The 19,688-nt window shown below is 43.6% G+C and overlaps 1 long non-coding RNA gene across 1 annotated transcript in view; it reads left to right on the top strand.

Annotated features, from left to right (window-relative positions):
• The window catches only part of LOC148109711 (uncharacterized), a 30,150-nt gene extending 25,498 nt beyond the window's left edge, over positions 1 to 4,652 (top strand). Inside the window, exons 3-4 of the long non-coding RNA XR_015725297.1 lie at positions 2,336 to 2,586; positions 4,266 to 4,652. This is a non-coding gene — a long non-coding RNA (uncharacterized LOC148109711). The remainder of the gene's footprint in view (positions 1 to 2,335; positions 2,587 to 4,265) is intronic.
• Positions 4,653 to 19,688: the final 15,036 nt, after the last annotated feature.

Raw genomic sequence — 19,688 nt, 5'->3', positions numbered from 1 at the left:
TCATAGCAATACATAGTCACTTAGCATAGATTCACAACGGCCCACAGGTGGAAGTAACCTAAATGTCCATCAGCTGATGAATGAGTAAGTAAAATATAGTTGATCCATACAAGGGAATATTGAGCCATAAAAAAGGAAGGAAGTTTTGACACATGCTACGTGAATGGACCCTGAAAACATTATGCTAAGTAAATGAAAGAGACACAAAAGGCCACATATTGTAGGATTCCATTTATAGAAAATGTGAAGACGAGGCAAATCCAGAGGGACAGCCAGCAGATTTGTGACTGTCAGGGTCTGGGGGGAAGAGGGAAAAATGGGCAGTGACCGCGAATGGGTGCAGGTTTCTCCAAGGTGATGAATATGTTCTAGAATCAGGTAGTGGTGATGGGTGCACAACCGTGTCAGTACACTAGAAACAGATGACTTGTACACTTAAAAAATGTATATTTTATGGTGTGCAAATTATATCTCTGCAAAAAATTTAGGTTATACATTTTGATTAAAACAAAGTAATAAGACATGCAGTAGATCCATAAAAATGTTTGTAATTCAGATGGTAGCTACAGGGTTAATTCCTCTACTTGCAGAGAGAAATTATAAGTTGACAGAAAGAATAAATCACAATAAACAGAAAAAAATGTTATCAAAATACAATTCACAGAAGGCCATATGCAAATGACACCAAATATACTCAATTCACTGATAGTCACAGAAGTCCAAATTAAAATAACAATGAGATATCTTTTTGTACCCATCAGACTGGCAAAAATTAAAAAGCACTCTCATATCTATGTGGGCAGGGATGTGGGGAACGGAGGGTTCTCATACACTGCTGGTTGGGATAGTGATAGAGTTACAGCTATTTTGGAAGCCAGCAAGCAACAATTATTAAGATTCAAAGTACATATATTGACCCAGCAATCTCATTTCTGTGAATCTATCCTATGAAAATGAAAATAATATTTTCTAAGGGCACAGACACAGATAGAGATACACATATACATATATATATACTTGTACATAAGGCCAATTCATAATTCATATGAATGAGATATCTTTTCTCATCAGTTGATGAAGTTATCTTTTTCAACATCAATATCTTTTTATTATTAATTCATAATTCATTACTTGGGCATATATACAAGTAGATATATGTATATATGTGTGTGTATATGTGTGCATACATATATATAAATATAAATATATATATATGCTTGCTGAATTGGCTATTGATGTTTATAGTGGCCCTCAACTGAATAGATTGTGGCACATCATAGATTATACTGCGGAATATACCGTAACCACAAAAAAGTATGTATTGGAGAACTGCCAGCAGACTTAGAAGGAATTCCATGGGTTTTACTGGATGAGAAAAGATACAGAAGGGTATGTATAATATAATCAATCCCCTTTTAATAAAATAATTACAAAGAGCAGTAGAGTGTATATGCATATACTGGATATATAAATCTATATATGATTATACTTTTACTATACCTTTTAAAGTAGAGCAGGGGAAAAGATCACTCTGGTGTTAGTGGTTGGGAAGATACTTAACAGGAAGCAAAAATGGGTGCTACAGAGACCAGCTGGGAGGCTCCTGCTATGGTCCACCTTGGGTAAATCAACATCAGAGCCCAGGGGATTGAGCATCTCTCAAAAGTTCTGCCGGGCCATCTTCTCTGGGGCTCTCTTTTGGATGTCAGAGTCCCTGCTTGCCTTTTTTCCTGCAGACTGGGCAACAGGCCTGCTGGGTTTCTGCTCCACTGCCAACATCCATTCTCCATCTTGGATTCTCTCTTTCCCACAAGGCCAGAGTCGAATGAAAGCATCTTCACAGTTTCTCCCTGCCCCCAGGCTTGCCCCAGTCATTGTCCTGAGTGTGCCCTCATATCCTTTTGACATTCTCCATGAATTTGGACCATGGAATCCCAAAAAACAGACCAGGTCAATGAGACATCCAAAATGATATCTTAATGGCCTTTTCCTATATTTACGCCTGGTCTGTATGGATAATAAAGACATCCAGCTATGGCCTTCCTTTACCTCTGCATGTTTTCTGTCTTTATCGTTCTTCTGGCTCCCACTCTGTTTGTCACCATCTGAACTTCTGAGTTCTCCCAGAACTCCATGTGTGCCTTCACCTGAACCCAATTCTCTTTTCTTCAGACCTAGACTAGCAATTCTCATGTTGGGGGTGGGTTAGTATATCAGAATCCTTTGGGGAGAGATTTTCAAATTATACATGCCTGCTCTCCTCCCCAGTGTGTCATAAGTTCTGGAAAGATGTGATAGCATTAAGATGATACCATTTACTATCTCCATTTTACAGATTAGGAAACTAAGGATCAATGAAATTAAGTGATGTTCCTAGGACCTTCTGACTCCAGAGCACATGCTATTTCTCCTGAAAAAAAGAAAGCAGCCAAACTGTGGAAGGAACTGAGATGCCCTTCAACAGACGAATGGATAAAGAAGATGTGGTTCATATATACAATGGAATATTACTCAGCCATCAGAAAGGATGAACACCCACCGTTTGTAATGACATGGATGGAACTGGAGGGGATTATGCTAAGTGAAGTAAGTCAAGCAGAGAAAGACAATTATCCTATGGTTTCACTTATATGTGGAACATAAGGAATAGCACAGAGGACATTAGGGGAAGGAAGGGAAAACTGAAGGAGGGGAATCAGAGGGGGAGAGGAACCATGAGAGACTATGGACTCTGGGAAACAATCTGGGCGTTTCAGAGGGGAGGCGGGTGGGGGGATGGGCTAGCCCTGTGAAGGTTAATAAGGAGGGCACGTATTGCATGGAGCACTAGGTGTTATATGCAAACAATGAATCATGGAACACTACATCAAAAACTAATGATGTACTGTATGGTGACTAACGTAATACAATTTTTTAAAAAAAGCACACCCAGCTTTTTTTTTTTTCAAATCATTCATTTTATTTTTTAATTTTTTTAAATGATTTTTTATTATATTATGTTAGTCACCACACCCAGCTTTTTAAGAGAAGGCACCAAAGGCTCTGAGGAGGTGCTTTTACTTCTTAGAGGAACCCCTGGGGGTCTACTACCCAACAACCTGTTTTAGTTTTCTGCAAGCAAGCCCTGAGCTTGTAATCTGTGCCAGGCTTTACGGTAGTGCTTGGAGCTGGGGGTGAGCGAGTTGAAGGACAGGCGTGGAAATACAAACGTAAACGAAGCGGCAGCTACTTCCGACGAGCGCCTGGCAGGTGGGCGAGGCCATCAGTGAAGAGAGACTCGGTGCCTTTACAGGCTGGAGGAGTTGGGGATTTACCTCACCTGTGAGCACGTGAGACGACTCCCAGTGAACAGGTGTTTAGGATACACATATTGGGGGCACCTGGGTGGCTTAGCTGGCTGAGCATTCGACTCTTGATTTCGGCTGAGGTCATGACCTCAGGGTTGTGAGACTGAGTCTCGTGTCGGGCTCCGCGTGCTGGGTGTGGAGCCCGTGTAGGATTCTCTCTCTCCTCTGCCCCTCCCCCCACAAAGACCCACACGACATACATGGGTCAACTTAGAATTACCTGTTTCTAAAAGGGAGTAGTCCTGTCCCTCCCTCTGAACACGTAAAGCCTACCGTCGTGGGGCCCATCATGTTTAACCCGGGGGCAGCTCAAAGTAGAACAAAGTCTACTATTTCCCTGCGATTTCTGAGGGCTCTCATGAACTCGGCCGCCGTGGGGCTTTGGCGGTAGCACCTGCCGACACTTCACAGCCTCAGGCAGATAAAACAAACGTAGGAACAAACACAAAGTGAATGGGTCTTCAAAGTACTTAAAGAAGTGAGTGTCATCTCACAGGAAAGAACAGAGGTTCAGCAAGTGAAGAAAAAGGAAGAGAAGATGACGCAGAACAGATCGGGGACTATAAGCGGAGGCAAAAGTGCAAAATGCTCCCTGAGTCATAGACTGCGGCCTGCGGAGCTAGCCTGCCTGGGTTCGAAGACTGGCTCTGCCACGCCCTAGATGTGTGGTCGTGGGCCACTTGTCCAAAACGAGCAGGACATTTCTAATTCTAAAACAGAGAGAAATTTGGGGAGGGAAGTGGGAGGCAGCGGTGACGTTATAGGTTGGTTCCAGATCGTAAAAGATCTTGAATGAGTTTGGACGTAAGTTGGGGGAAATTGGGAGCAAGAGTAGATTTTTAAGGTGAGTGTTGCAAGGTCAAAAAAATTATTTTTAATCATTTCTCCATAACTCCCCTGTGGTTTCCTACCTGGCAGGGATTCCCGTGAAGCATTTGCAGAATGCCTGTGAATGGAATCAGCCACAGAGAGATGGCAAGAGAAACACACAGCTGCATGGACCGTGCCGTGTATCTCTTCCAAGCAGAGTGGAACCCGGGGAAGGAGGGAGGTCCGGGGTGAGAGAGTGGGAGGGGCCCTGCAGAGCCAAATGCTGCTGCAGCTTCTGCCTTTTGGGCCCAAGGACTTCTGAAATATCTGCTCTCCCTCTGTGCTTTCAACCTATAAAAACTGCCTCTTTGATCTAAAAGAAAAAAAAAATGGATTCAGCCTCTAGGTTAATGCTGTTGGTTAAGTATTTCGGAGAAGCTGCATGACTTGGCCTGAGCAGAGAACCAGGCATCAGAAGCTGTGGAAATAAAGCCAATGCACTTCACCTGTATGAATCACAGTGTTCTCATTTATAAAGTGGGTGAGGTAACCATTCCATCCCAAGGAAGGGACACAGGAGGTCATACAAGGCAAGTCTCTTCATCAGCTGCACGCTGATACAATAGTGACCTCAAAACCACAGCGGCATACAATAGTAGACACTGAGTTAGCTCACGAGTCTATGGGGTCCAGCGGATTGGGCTTAGCGGCTCCCACCTGTGCTTCCTCGAGTGCCCATGGGCAGCTACAGGTCACCTGACTGGCCGTGTGGATAGGGACTGGGCTCTCTCGTATGACTTGGAGTTGGCTACTAGCTCTTCCTGATCTAGGACGGCCTTGGGACAATTGGGGTCCTCGGCTCGTTTCCATGGGCATGTTCTAGCGGAGATGGCGTAGGGAAGGAGTGGAAACACAAAGGTGCTTTTCAACCCGCTGCATATGTTACATCTTCTACGAGCCCATTAGCTAAAGCGAATCCCATGGTTAAGGCCAGCAACAGAGTGGGAGGTCACTGCAAAGTTACAGTGGCATAAAGTGAGGAGGATGCCGGGGTGTGTGTGTGTGTGTGTGTGTGCAGAATTAGGACGATTTTCGCCATCTACCATGGCGTCCGTAAACTGTAAACTATGCAAAGAAATGTAAGGTGAGATTACCATCCCAAGGCAATTTAATCAGTGTATGCTTGTTGAATTGATTTACATGGGCATTGGCCTCAGACCTGATTACTTTCACAAGTTTTTCCAATTGCCCCATGGTTTTTCATAGCTAAAATAAAACCCCATTTAAAAACAATCTATAAATTTTTCTTGGCCAGCTGAAGCTCTCCGCTTTCTCTCCGTCTGATACAATACTGTGGGGGGGGGGGGCGGGGGGGATGTTAGTGGTGATTTTCTGTTTCCATTTAGCTTAAGTCATCAGCGATAACTTTAACTTGGCAGTTTCATCAGGGCTCTTTCTAAATGTGCTGACATTTCAATTAAATGTCAGTGGCATCATTCTGTTCACCAGCTGGAAGATTTGTAATGGGGAATATTGGTAGTGCCAGAGACTAGAGATTTCCATTTGGTGAAATGCCAGCCAATGCCTTTTGTCTCAATGACACCCTGAGGGTTCTCTGCATGTGCGTTTTGACAGACTGACTGTGCCTTCAATGTGTCCCTGGTGCTCTAGGTCAGGAATTTTCAAACTGTTCCCTGAATCCTAATGGGGGTGTTTCTGGAGTTAGGTTATTTATTTATTTTTGGTTAGGACACAGAATAAAACTTTCAGCCTTCCCAGTTTAACTGAAGAATAGCCCAATTTTGCAGAGTGGTCAATTAAAAAGTTATCATTTATAACTACATATTTATATACACAATTGACCTCTGAACAACACGGGTTTGAACTGCATGAGTCCACTTATAACCAGATCTTTTTTTCAATATAGTACAGTACCGTAAAAGTATTTTCTCTTCCTTCAGACTTTCTTAACATTTTCTTTTCTTTAGCTTAGTTTATTGCAAGAATCCAGAATATAATATATATATCACACAAAACGTGTTAATCGACTGTTTACATTATCGGTCAGGCTTCTGGTCAGCAGTAGGCTACTAGTAGTTAGCTTTTTAGGGAATCAAAGATTATATGTGGATTTTTGAGTGTGCCAGGGGGTCAGCGCCCCTCACTCCCGCCACTGTTCAAGGGTCAGCTCTCTTAGGTTTTTCACAGGGAGGCACAAGAAAATAGTTATTCCAATCACAGACAATGGAGATAGCCTGCCTGGGTTTGAACCCCAGCTCTGGCCACTCCGTAGCTGTGTGATCTTGGGCCACTTCTCCAGGTCTCTGGGCCTCCGCTTCTTCATATGAGCACGAGAATATTATCTATCAGAGTTCTGAGGCTTAAGTAAGTTAAAATGTTTGAAGCACTCAAAGTGGTGCTGACGTATTAGTTATTATGCATAATTAATATGATACAAGCAAAATAAAATATGGATATGAATCAGAAGCTGCAGGTGTGTAAAAAAATGCAACTATCATCCCTGGTTCCTGATCTAATCTTATTTGTTAATCAAAACAACCTCATTATTGTCACTGACAGACTGTAAAAAAAGAAAGTAGTATTATTAATTAGGAATTACAAAATAAACACATACGTTTCAGATAGATTTCGTTTGAAGGAAAAAAAAAGTTCTGCTGCTTCAAAAATTTAAAAGTCACTGTTCTTAGCCATTTCACACGATTCTGAATTAGGGGCTGAAAAATCAAATCAGGTAGGGCTCCAGCTCCCAAGCTCTGCAGCCCCGGAGGGCAGGTTCTAGGCTGAGTGTTTACTCGCAACAGCACGGAGATGAAATCATTCCACAGAGGTTTCCACCAGCACATCCTGGGGACCCAACAATTCGTGAGAGCATTTGGTGACAGCCACCTTCCATGGAGACAGTAACTGCCTTGTGCACTAACCAGGGTCTGCAAGCGGCCCTCTGAATGGTTGCTACGGCTGAGAAGCCCAGGGTATGTGTGGCCGGCATGGGCCACCCCTGCATCTAATACTGTGGTTCAGCAAAACCCACAAACACAGCAGGAGTCCAGGGGGAGCTGGGGCAGGTGCCTGCCTCTCCACTCCTGCCACCGTGTGGACAGACTGCAGCAAATCAATTTGATTCCAGTTAAGGAAGAGCCTAGGGGGCCAGCAAGTCCATATGGAGCAGGAGCAGTGGTTGGCCCCATCTTCGGGGGGGGGGGGGGCGCCATGGTGAAGCGGCCCTCACCCTCTCGGGGCTTGGAGGAAGCAGGGAACGGGGTAGCTTCCTCACCGAAGGAGCAGCAGGGGGACACACGAGTGGAAGTGCTACCGGCTGCCAGTTGTGCTCAACGCAGCTGCCTACCGTGGACAGCATCTTCCCCATTTTACAGATGGGCACACTGAAGTCTCAGTGACCTTGATGGGCCTTGAACTAATGGTTTCAGACTCCAAGTCCATTGTGGTATTTCATCTCCCAGCTACCCGCAAGGGACTGCTCCAAGAGGAGCTGGCAAGGGCTGGAAACTTGAGCTTATAAATGAATGCAAAGTTGATTAATCCACGTTATCGCTATCTTTGTTGTTATTAATATGGGGCTCAATTCAGCCATTTCTGGTTTTTCTCAGTGCCCTCTATGCCCCAGAGGTCTCAGAGAGATCCGATCTATTCTCCTTCAGCTGTTTCCAGTGTGGGCAGCCAAATGCTCCCCCGTCATGGGCTCCTACTTCCATTTTAGTGGCTTTATATTAATCTACAGAATAGAGTTACTCTAGTCTTAACATTTCTGTTGTGGTTGACCATGTACGCTGTTTTTACTTTGCACTTTTCACTGTAATGGATAGATGGCTGTAATAAACATCTTAAGGTTTAATGCCGAAACATCTTTGTCAGAACACAGGTATGTAATTTGTTTTTAAACGTTGTTGTTGTTGTTGTTGTTTTTTAGCATGGCAACAAAAAAAGCTCAGTTCTGAAAGTGCTGAAGGAGTGTAAACGTCGGGTTTGCTCAGACACGTTCCTTGACTGAGTGGGGATGGGGGCTGCTGCAGGGAAGGGGAGGACCAAATTGTGGAGGGCCTCAAATGGCACCTGAAGGTATTCTGAACTTTTTTCTTGGTAAGAGGGGATGGCTAAAGAGGAACGGAGAGCGGTATCTCTGTGCGAGCTGGGTGTGGGGCTGTATATCTGAGGTCAAAGGAGAGAACAGAGTGGAGCACGGAGAGAGGAGGTCAGGCCCTGACTGCTGTGTGATTACAGCTCTCTGTGTCCTCATCCATGGGATGATTGGAAATCTGCGAGAACAGAGGAAGAGTCCCAGCCTCGGAGCCAGCCAGACCTCCAGGTAAATTCTAGCTCGGCTACTTACCTCCCTGTAAAATGGGGGAGAGTTTTACAGACCCCAGAGCGTCACGGTGATGACCACAATGACGGTGTAGAGAACACGGTCCAATGGCTGCACAAGCTTGGATAAGCAGGAACCACTCCGTTTGCATTAATTTTACAGCCTGGAGATTGCCTGAACTGTCCTCCAGCTCAGATGTGCCACGGTTCTATCATGATAACAATTTAGAAGAATGAGGGCCCAGAAATTAAATCAGTGGTTAATAAATTCATGGTTTAATCTATTTAGGAAAAAAAAAATCCCCTCCTGGGACGAACCTCACCGAAAATAGCAGTAAAGATCCACACGTTTTGCAGAGAAAAAGTGATGTTGACTAGAGAGCTTTCCTTTAAAGAGTGTTTAATTCACAGGACTCGGCTCTGCCCAGGCCTTCCGGGTCAGTTTCTCCCAGCTCCCGGGTGAGGAATGGAATGACACGAAGAATACACCTTGAAATTCTTGGATGATAAAAAGGATTAAAAATCAATAGTCTTTCTGCTTCAACTCTCCCAATTTTGTTTTCATCTCCCTTCTGTAGATAGAAGCACAGCTACTGAAGAATGACTGGTGCATCTGGAGGGGAGGGGCTGGTGTGTTTTGCCAAGGGATGTGGGGAAGTTTCTCTAAGTGCTATTGCCAACTGCAAACTTTCACTGCGTCAATGTCTGGCAGAGGCTGTGGCTGGGCCTTGGGAGAGTGTTAGAGCTGGGCCCTCCCACCTGGTAGCCACTAGCCACAGGAAGTCACACCAGCCACATTCCAAGTGCTCCCAAGCCACATGTCCAGCACGGCTAGGGAGCATTTCTCTCACTGCAGAAATAGTTCTACTGCACAGCACAGGTCTAGAGATGAATTTGCTGAGTCCACAAATATTAGGGAGCACTGACAGATATTACAGATGGTCTAGTCTTGCCCCAAAACAGACCAGGAGGCAGAAGATCTAGTTCCAGTCCCAGCGCTGCCAAAACTCCTATGTTGCCCTGGCCTATCAACTAAGGATCACATGCCTTGGTTTTCTCATCTATAAAATGGGTTTAATCATTCATTCAGTCTGTCAGCTAATTATTTTTTATTTGTATTTTTTAAAGATTTTTATTTATTTATTTATTTTAGAGAGCCAGGGCATGCACAAGCAGGGGGAGGGGGGCAGAGGGAGAGGGACAAGCAGACTCTGTGCTGAGCGGAGAGCCCAACATGGGGCTCGATCTCACAACCCTGAGATCATGACCTGAGCTGAAATCGAGAGTCAGATGCTCAACTGACTGAGCCACCGGGGCGCCCCTCAGCTAATTACTTTTTAATGCCTACGAAGGTTAGGCAGTGTGCTACAGACTGAACGTAAAGACAGGTTCCACTGAATTTCTCGCAGTACCCCTCAAATCTGACTGAAACACAGCACGGTCACACACGGCCAGCAACAAACTCCCAGATAATGCGCACTGAGTGCCTGCCACTGGGCTTGCCACCCAGGAGGGGCTCAATATGCTGACTGTGCTGTCAGAAGCCACTGAGGACAAAGAGCGCCTTGCAGAGAACTCCTTTCTGGTTTTGCTTTCACATTTTTTCTGGTCTTTTACACATTTTTGCAAGATGACAATGGCTTAGAGAAGAGACAGAGCAGGGATACAGAAGCTGTGTCTGGGCCAGATCTACCCTCCCGCCCTTGCCCAGTGAGGTTACAGGCCGCAGGAGCCAATGGAAAGCAGCAGCTGCGGGGACTCCCACCCTGCTCAGATGAACCTGGAATATCTGCTCTGGAGGGAGAAGCTGGAGAGATTGCCTCCACATCACATCTTGGCCCGAGAGCATCTTAGCCATACAAGCATCTCCTATTTGCGGGACATAGGTGGGGAGGTGGATGGAGGAAGTGAAGCCCAGACAGAATAGAAGACCCATCACACTCAGTTGCTGGTACTCAGCCTCCTGCAGGAGCCAGCATGGGCCATGAGGACCACCCTTCGAGTGTTGAGGCCCATCTGGCCCATCTGCCTGCATCAGTGCGGGTCTCCTTAGGTCATGTGTAGACCAAATGAGGACCGCTCAGCTCCAGAGCTGGTGTTTCCAGAGGAGTGTTCTGGGCTAGAGTCGAGGAGACCCAACGTCCCATTTCAGCCCCACCATCCGCTTAGCTGAATGATCTTGGGCAAAAGCAACCGACCTCTCAGGTGTGTGGATTAGTTGCACACAAGTTAAGTCCCAGGTGAAGATATTGAAATTTTGTGACCAGGAAGGGTGCTCTGGAGAAAAACTGCCAGTGCCTGGGGTACTATCTGAAGTAAGGAATCTGAAGCTTCAGGACCATGGAGAAAAAGTCAAAGGCTAGGACAAGGCACTCAAATCTTTCCTTTATTACTAATCTGAAACCTTCTCTAATGCCCCAGCTTCCTTCCCCAGCCATCTGTAACCATGGAATCTTAGGGACAGTCGAGCTCCAACCTTCACCTGTGATCCAATCCCCATGGCAATATCTCTGCACACAGGTCACATAGTCTGTGCTTAGACAGCTCCAGTGACCAAGAGCTCACTCCCTCCTATGCCGGCCCATTCCATCTTTAGGCTGGCCTAGCTGATAGAACAGCTTTTGAGAGCTGACCCTAAGTTATTGTTAGTGACGGCCTGGAGGACCAAGTTAAGGTGGATGCAGAGGCCGTCCGGGCTCAGAGGTAGATGATAGATGAATGAACTACGTTTGTCATTGGTATTGAAGGGGGCAGCTGTGGAATGGATGCAGCGTATCTGCCCTATCCCCCATGCTAGCTAGAAGCTCTTCTTTCTAGGAGTCAACTGCTTCTAACTGTCTCTCCTTGTTTTTCCCTGCAGCAACTCTAGGTTGGGACACGATCATCTGACCAATCAAAGTAATCCCATCTCCCATACTGCAACAATTAATTTAGAAATGAAGGTGTGACCCATTCCAGCCAGTGAGACGTGATCAGGAATGTTTGCCGAGAGCTTTCCTCATTTTTCTGAGAATCATGGGAGGTCAGTTCTTGCTTTCCTACTGGAAGTGAACAAAAGAGAGTGTAACCCTTATTACTACCTGTGGCCGTCACAAGCCACTGTGGACAGCAGAGTGGAAGAATGAAAGCATCTGAGACCTAGACTGTATCACTGAGCCCCTGAATCAATCAGACCTGAAGCCCGTCTACCTCTGATCCTCCAAGCTATGTCAACTAGAAAATGTTCCAGTTATTTAAGCCTATTAGAGTAGGGTGTTCTGTTATCTGAACTCATTAATTTGTGCTTCTGGGGCCATGTAGGTGTAACAAGTCTAATTCATGTTGGAATGTCTAGACATAGCGCCCCCTTCTGTTGTGTCTTCTTTTCTTTAGGTTCAACTTCTTCGGCTGCTTCCACTATTCCTTATACACAGACTAGCTAGGAGTAATTAATTATTTTACAGGCTCTCTTCTGAGTATGTTCAAATTGTTTTAAGTAACTCTATAACACCTGATAATAGTCTCAATTTTCCATCTAAGCATCTGGTGAGGTCTGTAGAAAAGTGCCAACTGCGTACTCTGCCACCCAGCCTCCTGACATTGCTCCTGGAATCCATATGCTGCAAATGGTCACATGGGCTTTCTCCCTCCCCAGCGTGGCCAAGGCAGCCAAGTTCTTCCTGGCTTCTGGGTAAATAACTCATGTTCTCGTCACTGCGCATCACAGATAGAGAGTTTTCAGTGGGATTCAATGTAATTGCCACCATCTATCACTTTAATAGCCTAATGAAGGTGAGATGTAATTAGAAAGGGTGTCAGTGGAATATGGAGTTTGTTTTACAATTATCTATACAGCCGGGGGGACCATCAGCACAGAACATTGCCTTTTAAAAGCCCAAGAAACATGTGGCATAAATGTTCGTCTTTGAGTGACTTAAAGGGACCTGTGGTCAAATTCCACTGGGTTTTCTTGTAGCTCCTTTGAATACCGATGCAAGGTTGTTTGTGTTGGACAATAGGTGGGCTCTGAAGAAAGTCTCACAAAAACGGAGTTTTCATAAATCAAATCCTTATTTCCTATTGACTTACGTTGATACTGCGGAGCGGTTTCTCTTCTCTTGTTGCCTCTTGAGTGTTCTTGGCTGCCCCTTCTTTGATGAGCAGTTAATGATTTCCAAACAAACATTATAATCATCCTGGACTCACTAGAGAACAGAACTCTGGTAGCATAACATTCCTCTTCTTCAACTGAAGAATTTCTCCCTGAAGGCTTTTTTTTTATTGTAGTAAAAAATACATAATATTTACCATTTTAACCATTTTAAGTGTACAAGTCAATGACATTAAGTATATTCACGATGTTGCGCAACCATCACAACTATCCATTTCTAGAATTTTCTCATCATCCCAAATAGAAATTCTCTCCCTGTTAAACAACAACCCCCGTTGCCCCCTCCCCTCCGGGAAACCTCCATTCTACTTTCTGTCTCTGTGAATTTGATGACTCTAGGTACTTCAAATAAGTGGAATCATATAGTATTTGTCCTTTGTGTCTGGCTTATTTCACTTAGCATAATGTCCTCAAGGTTTATCCATGTTACAGCACATGTCCAAATTCCCTTCCTTTCTAAGGCTGGATAATATTCCATCGTATGGAGATACCACATTTTGTTTATCCATTCATCCATTGATGGACACTTGGGTTGTGTCTGTGTTTTGGCTATTATGAATAACACTACTGTAAACATGGGTATATAATTATATGTTTCAGTTCCCTTTAAATGCTTTGGGTTATATCCAGAAGTGGAATTGCTGGATCATGTCGTAATTCTATGTTAAACTTTTTGGCAACTTATGGCAAACTGCCATACTGTTTTCCACAGTGGCTGCACCATTTTCCATTTCCACCAGCAATGATCAAGAGTTCTAATTCTTTCACATTCTCACTCGCACTTGTTATTTTCCACTTTAAAAAAACAAAACAAAACAAAACAATAAGTATACTAATGGATGTGAAGTGGTATCTCACTATGGTTTTGATTTGCATTTATCCCTGGGGTTTTAAATACCCAAATCCCTCAAGAGGAGATTATTTGTCCCTACTACACTGTGGTAGCAAGGCCTCCAGAGATGGGGCAGAATCCATGTGTAGGAGCCTCCCAGAGCCTCCAGTGCCTGGAATGCGAGCCACGAATTTTCATTTCTCCTTAGAGATGAGTCAAAGCACCAGATTATACTCTAGTTGAGGTGGGGCAGAGAATTCTGGACTTGGGAATGAACAGCTATGACCCTCGTCACTATCTTGTCATTGGGTTGGTCTTGAGTGGATCACTCAGCCTCTGCAGATTTCAGTGTTTTCATCTGTAAAATGAGGGCACTCTGTACTCAGAAGGGAATGTTAAATAATATGATGATATGGAGGCACTTGGCACCGTTTAGCACGTGTCAGGCCCTCAATAAATACTATCCAACTGCAGAGATATTCATAACTGTACCTTGGCTTCTACTGGGCTCAATTTGTCCAAGTGTGAACCTTATAATCCCATGAAGGCACACAGACTAAATCAAATACTTCTCCTGAATTCCTGTAGCCTAGTTCAGCCTGGGCTCTCTACTAGTTGATGGACTCATTATTTGGACTGTAGCTTCAAGCTAAGACCATAAGAGGTAGAACAACAGAAAGAAGGCTAGCCTCTAAGTCAGGAAGGTGCAGGGGGCAGTACAGGGCCAACCACTTTAACAGCATCAATGAAATCGCTAGAGCTGAACCAGACAGCAGTAGCTTACATGTAGAACATCGTATGGTCAACACAGCATTTCTCATGTATTATTATTTCCTCTAATCCTCACAACAGCCCCCCGAGAAAGGACCATTCCCATTCTCATTAGGCAGATGAGCAAATCAAGGCTCAGAGAAGTTTAGGTCCAGGATCTAGGAATTGGTGGGGTCTGGACTTAGGTCTTCTGATGCCAAGTCTACAGCTAGTTCGATGAACAGTTCATTCTGAGCTCTGTGACTCAAACTCATTCCAGAACCTGTTTTGATGACAGGAAGAAGAGCAACAGAGATCAAAACCCACACAAGAGCCTTTTCTTTCACCTTCCTTACACCCAGAACTGCATCATCCATGTAACTTAATGGGTGCTGTTTCATTTATGTAAAAGGTTTGCTGAAGTGGAAATGAGGATTCTCCCTGGTATTCTCTTCCATCTCCTCCCAAACATTCATTCAACAAATATTTGTCAGAATCAAAAAACTCAGGCCAGGTTCTTTGGCTCAACTGTGGAAGGACCACCTTCCCTGACCGCCTTCTTCTCTCTTCCCGCTCCCCAGCCCCAGGGCCCCACTGCCTTGGTTTGAATGTGGTTTATTCCACAGGAAGAAATCAGCAGCAGACAGACCACTGGATGGCTGACCCTTATTTAGAAGATACTGTCAGTGGGAAGAACATTGCCACCAGATAACGATCACTTGCTGCTAAATAAATGCCAGGGCCTGTCTCCTGATGGATGTTGTGCGAGGAAATAACAATTATTCACCGGAGCTCTGCTGGATTGCTGTGGTGCTCACCCTTGCCAAGGGGCACTGGCACCCTTTTGGGAACTGAGCCACTGGGGACAGAGCACAGCCTACGTTTAACACCCAGTGTCTATACCAGAAGGCAGGAGATGCTATACGGACAAGGGGGAGGGAGAGAGGAGGCTCCATCCCCACCCAGACTTTTGGGTGCTTTTTTGATTTAGCATGCCCCAGTTTCTCTAGCCGAAACTATAACGGTTTCATTTGCCACCACGGGCTGTTTTTAGTTTGGGAAACACTTAAAAACCAACATTAGGGGGCGCCCGGATGGCTCAGTCAGTTAGGCGTCTGCGTTCGGCTTGGGTGGTAATCCCAGGGTCCTGGGATAGACTCCCATAATGGGCTCCCTGCTCAGTGGGGAGTCTGATTCTCCCTCTGCCCCTCCCCCCACCCATGGGCTCTCTCACTCTGTCTCATGAATAAATAAATAAAATCTTAAAAAACAAAAAAAACCCCCCAACATTAGGATGTCAAATGGTGTTGCCAGCCCTGGTGAAATGCCCGCATCGGCTACATTTTCACAGAGAGGCTGCCCGGGGGCAGCAGAGTTGGCAGGAGAGAGTAGAGAGTGGGAGGGAGGCACAAAATGGGGTGGAGGTAAGGGCTCCCCATGTATGAGCACACTGGCAGTAAAGGAATTCTCACCACACCACTGAGCCCAGGGTTCCCTTCTGGACAAAAGAACACCGAATTTGGAGTCAGGTGGTTCTGGATTCAAATCCCAGCACAGCCGCTTATTAGCCGTGTGATTATGAGCCAAACAGCAGCCTGCTGAGTTTCAATTTCCTGATTTTAAAATGGAAATATGACTCTGTCCAAGCCTGGATTATTGCAAAATCCTCCTGACTCCTGCTTTTCCCTGTACCCCTCTTCAGAGACGGGGTGAGTCTTTTAAAACACAGATCATGACACTCCTGCCCTTCACCCCTCAGTGGCTTCCATTTCTCTGAGAAAGTCAGTCTTTTTGATGGCCTAAAATGCCTCCCAGGTTCCTGTTCCTTCTCCGACCTCATCTGCCACTCTCTTTGTTCTACTCAGCCTCCTCGGCCCCTCCCTGTGGCTCAGTGCCTTTGCACTGGCTGTTCCCTCTGCCTGGAACCCCCTTTGCCCAGATACTTGCCTTACTCCCTCACCTCCCTCAAGTGTTTTTTTTAATTAATTTTTATTCAGGTATAATTAACACACCGTTATATTAGTTTCAGCTGTACAATATAACGATTCAACAATTCTGTGCATTTCTCTGTGCTCAAGAGAAGTGTAATCCCCTTTATCTATTTACCCAGCCCACCTACCTCCCCTCTGGCAACCACCCTTTTGTTCTGTATTTAGGTGTGTTTTTAGTTTGTCTCTTTTACTCTTTGTTAGTTTACGTTGTTTCTTAAATTCCACATACGAGCAAAATCATAAGGTATTTGTCTTTCTCTGACTGACGTACTTCACTTAGCATTGTACCCTCCAGATCCATCCATGTTGTAGTGAATGGCAAGATTTCATTCTTTTCTATGGCTGAGTAATATTCCCTTATATATAAATACCACTTCTTTACCCATTCATCTATCAATGGACACTTGGGTTGCTTCCATATCTTGGCTACTGTAATAATGCTCGATAACCCTTCTTAAGGAAACCTACCCTCACCATCCTTTTGAAAATGACAAGTTCGACTCCCTCTGATCTTCCTAATTTGCCTTATCTCACTGTTTTTCTCCTTTAGCAGACACCGCCTTCAACCATACTGGATACTGACATTAACTACTTATCCTACAGGTATTCATTACGTTTATTGCCTTTCTCTCCTCATGAAAATGTTTGACTCCTGACAGGCAGGGATTTTTGTCATTTTTACTCAATGCTCTATCCCCAGCATCTAGAAAAGTGCTTGGCACACAGTAGATGATCACTAAATATGTCTTAAATAAAATGCATGTGGAGGGGCGCCTGGGTGGCACAGTGGTTAAGCGTCTGCCTTTGGCTCAGGGTGTGATCCTGGCGTTATGGGATCGAGCCCCACATCAGGCTCCTCCGCTGGGAGCCTGCTTCTTCCTCTCCCACTCCCCCTGCTTGTGTTCCCTCTCTCGCTGGCTGTCTCTTATCTCTGTCAAATAAATAAATAAAATCTTTTAAAAAAATAAATAAAAAATAAAATGCATGTTGAATTACACCTGTCTTTCAGGGCTCTGTGGAGGATTCAAAAAAATACAGTGAAGCATCCACCACAGGACTCCATTCCTGGCAGGTGTTCAAGCATCATTAGTGAATGAGCCTGTGAGAGGTGTGGTGTGTGTGAGGGCCCAAGCTCTGCCAGCTTCACTGATGGACGCACGAAACTTTCGGGGACCCATATGGGATATGTATACCAGCACAGAGGGACTTACACATGCTCACAATTATGCTTTGCAGAATGCACTATTATCATAAGTGTCATTGGAGATGAGGTAAAAGCCTCAGGAAAATTAAGTATCCTGCTCGAAGTCACACAGCTGGGCTTCTAATGGAATCACCCCTCCCTCCCAGGAAGGGGAATAATCGCACTCATTTTGCCCAACTGGTGGCTCGCATCTTAAAAAAATGCTTCTTGCAGAAAAATTTGAAAGTAAGAGTGTAAAGAAAATTGAAATCACCTATAAGACCACCACCCAAAGTGAAGTATGATCAGAATTTTGGTATGTACCCTTTCAGGCTTTTATTTTATATATAAATTTTAAAGACCTTTACTTAATAAAAGTGGGCTTACACTATACATATTATGTACCACCTTGCTTTTTTAAAATAAAAAAACTGTATTATGAAAAAACACCCAAAACAAGAAAAACCTATATTATGGACATTTTTTCATGTCATTGCATTCATTCTTTTAAATGGCTATATAGTATCGTATAGTAGGAGGGAAAAGTCTATTGATAGAATTTAATTTTTCTCTAGTTTTTCCCCCCATTACAGATAACACTACAGTGATCATCCTTGTACATATTCCTGTTTCTGTGGGCTAGAAACCTAAAAGAGGATGTTCTAGATTGAGGACATGAGCATTTTAAATTTTGGTTAAGTGGTCTCATTGTACACAGTGGTTAAGTGGTCTCATTGTACACAGTTTTTGGAGCAATGTTTCTGTCCAAACTCATCATTCACATGGAATTTTTCCACACTATATCTGTCTCTTCAGTTTGAAGAAGAGGCAAACACTTCAGCTTGAGAACATGAGTTTAGAACATTTCCTCCTGCAGTCTTAAATAATCAACTAATGACTGTCCCATGGCCCACTAGGTTTCTACTGGAAACTCCCTGCAGAAACAGTAGACTCTTTGCTTAGTAAGTATCTAATGTTTACCATTAAGTACAATGTAAACCATAAATTTTTTGTCCATGTGTTTTATTTAACTGAAGAAGTTACTTTCCCTAATTTTCTGAGTATCTTAATCATGAATGGGTATTGAATTTTGTTAAATTCTTTTTCTGCATCTATCGAGATGATTAGATTATTTTTCTCCTTTATTCTGTTTAAGTGGTTAAATACATTGATTTTCAAAGGTTGAAACAACCTTGCATTCCTGGGACAAACTCCACTTAGTCACAATGGATTATCCTTTTCGCTGGATTCGACTTGCTATAGTCTGCTTATGATTTTAATATCTATGTTCCTGAGGGATATTCGTCTGCAATTCTCTTTTCTGTAAAAGCTTTGTCAGATTTCTGGAGGAGGCCTATGGTGACCTCATACAGTGTAGTGGGGAATGTTCCCTCATCCTCTGTTTTCTGTAAGCGTTTATAGAAGATGGACATTTCATGTTCCTTAATTTTGATAGATAGACCTCAACAGTGAAAGCATTTGAATTTAGAGTTTTCTTGGTGGGAAGGTTTGAGATAAATCTAATGTCTTTAACAGCTAGGGCTATTTAGATTTTCTTTTTTGTTGTGTCAGTTTTGGTAAATTTTGTTTTTGAAGGAATTTGTCCATTTCATCTAAGATATCAAATTACTGGCATAAACTTGTTTATAATATGTCCTTTTTACTATTTCAATGTTTGTGGGATCTGTAGTGATAACAGATCCTCAGTACAGATTATTTATGTTTTCCTGATACAGTAACTTGTGTTTTCTCTCTCTTTTTTTTCTTGACCAGTATTGCCAGGGGCTTTATTGATTTTATTAATCTTTACAAAGAACCAAGTTTTGGTTTTGTTAGTTTTCTTTATTGTTTGTTTTATATTTTATTTATTTCTGCTCAAATCTTTATTATTTTCTTTCTTCTATGTACTTAGGGTTTAATTTGCTCATTTTTCTTATGGTAGAAACTTAGATCATTAATTTTAAACCTTTCTTCTTTTCTAATAGAGACACTACATCAGTGAATTTCCCTCCAGGGCTGTCTCAGATGTGTCACACAAGTTTTGATAGGTTATATTTTCATTACTATTTAGTATGAAATATTTTCTCATTTTCTCATGCTTTCTTCATTGGCCCATTACTTATTTAGAAGTGTACTATTTAATTTCTAAGTATTTAAGTCTTTTGTATGTATCTTATATTAGATTCCTAATTAATGCTGTTGTCATTAGAGAACATAATCTGAAAGAGTTTAGTCTTATGAAATGTATTGAGATTTACTTTGTGGGCCAGCATATGTTCAG

This window comes from Ursus americanus, chromosome 7 (assembly GCF_024610735.1).
Source record: "Ursus americanus isolate L20-20 chromosome 7, mUrsAme1.1.p, whole genome shotgun sequence".
In the NCBI taxonomy this organism is placed as follows: Eukaryota; Metazoa; Chordata; class Mammalia; order Carnivora; family Ursidae; genus Ursus; species Ursus americanus.
Note: the sequence above shows the minus strand (reverse complement) of the source record. Positions and strands in the feature narration are given on the sequence as shown.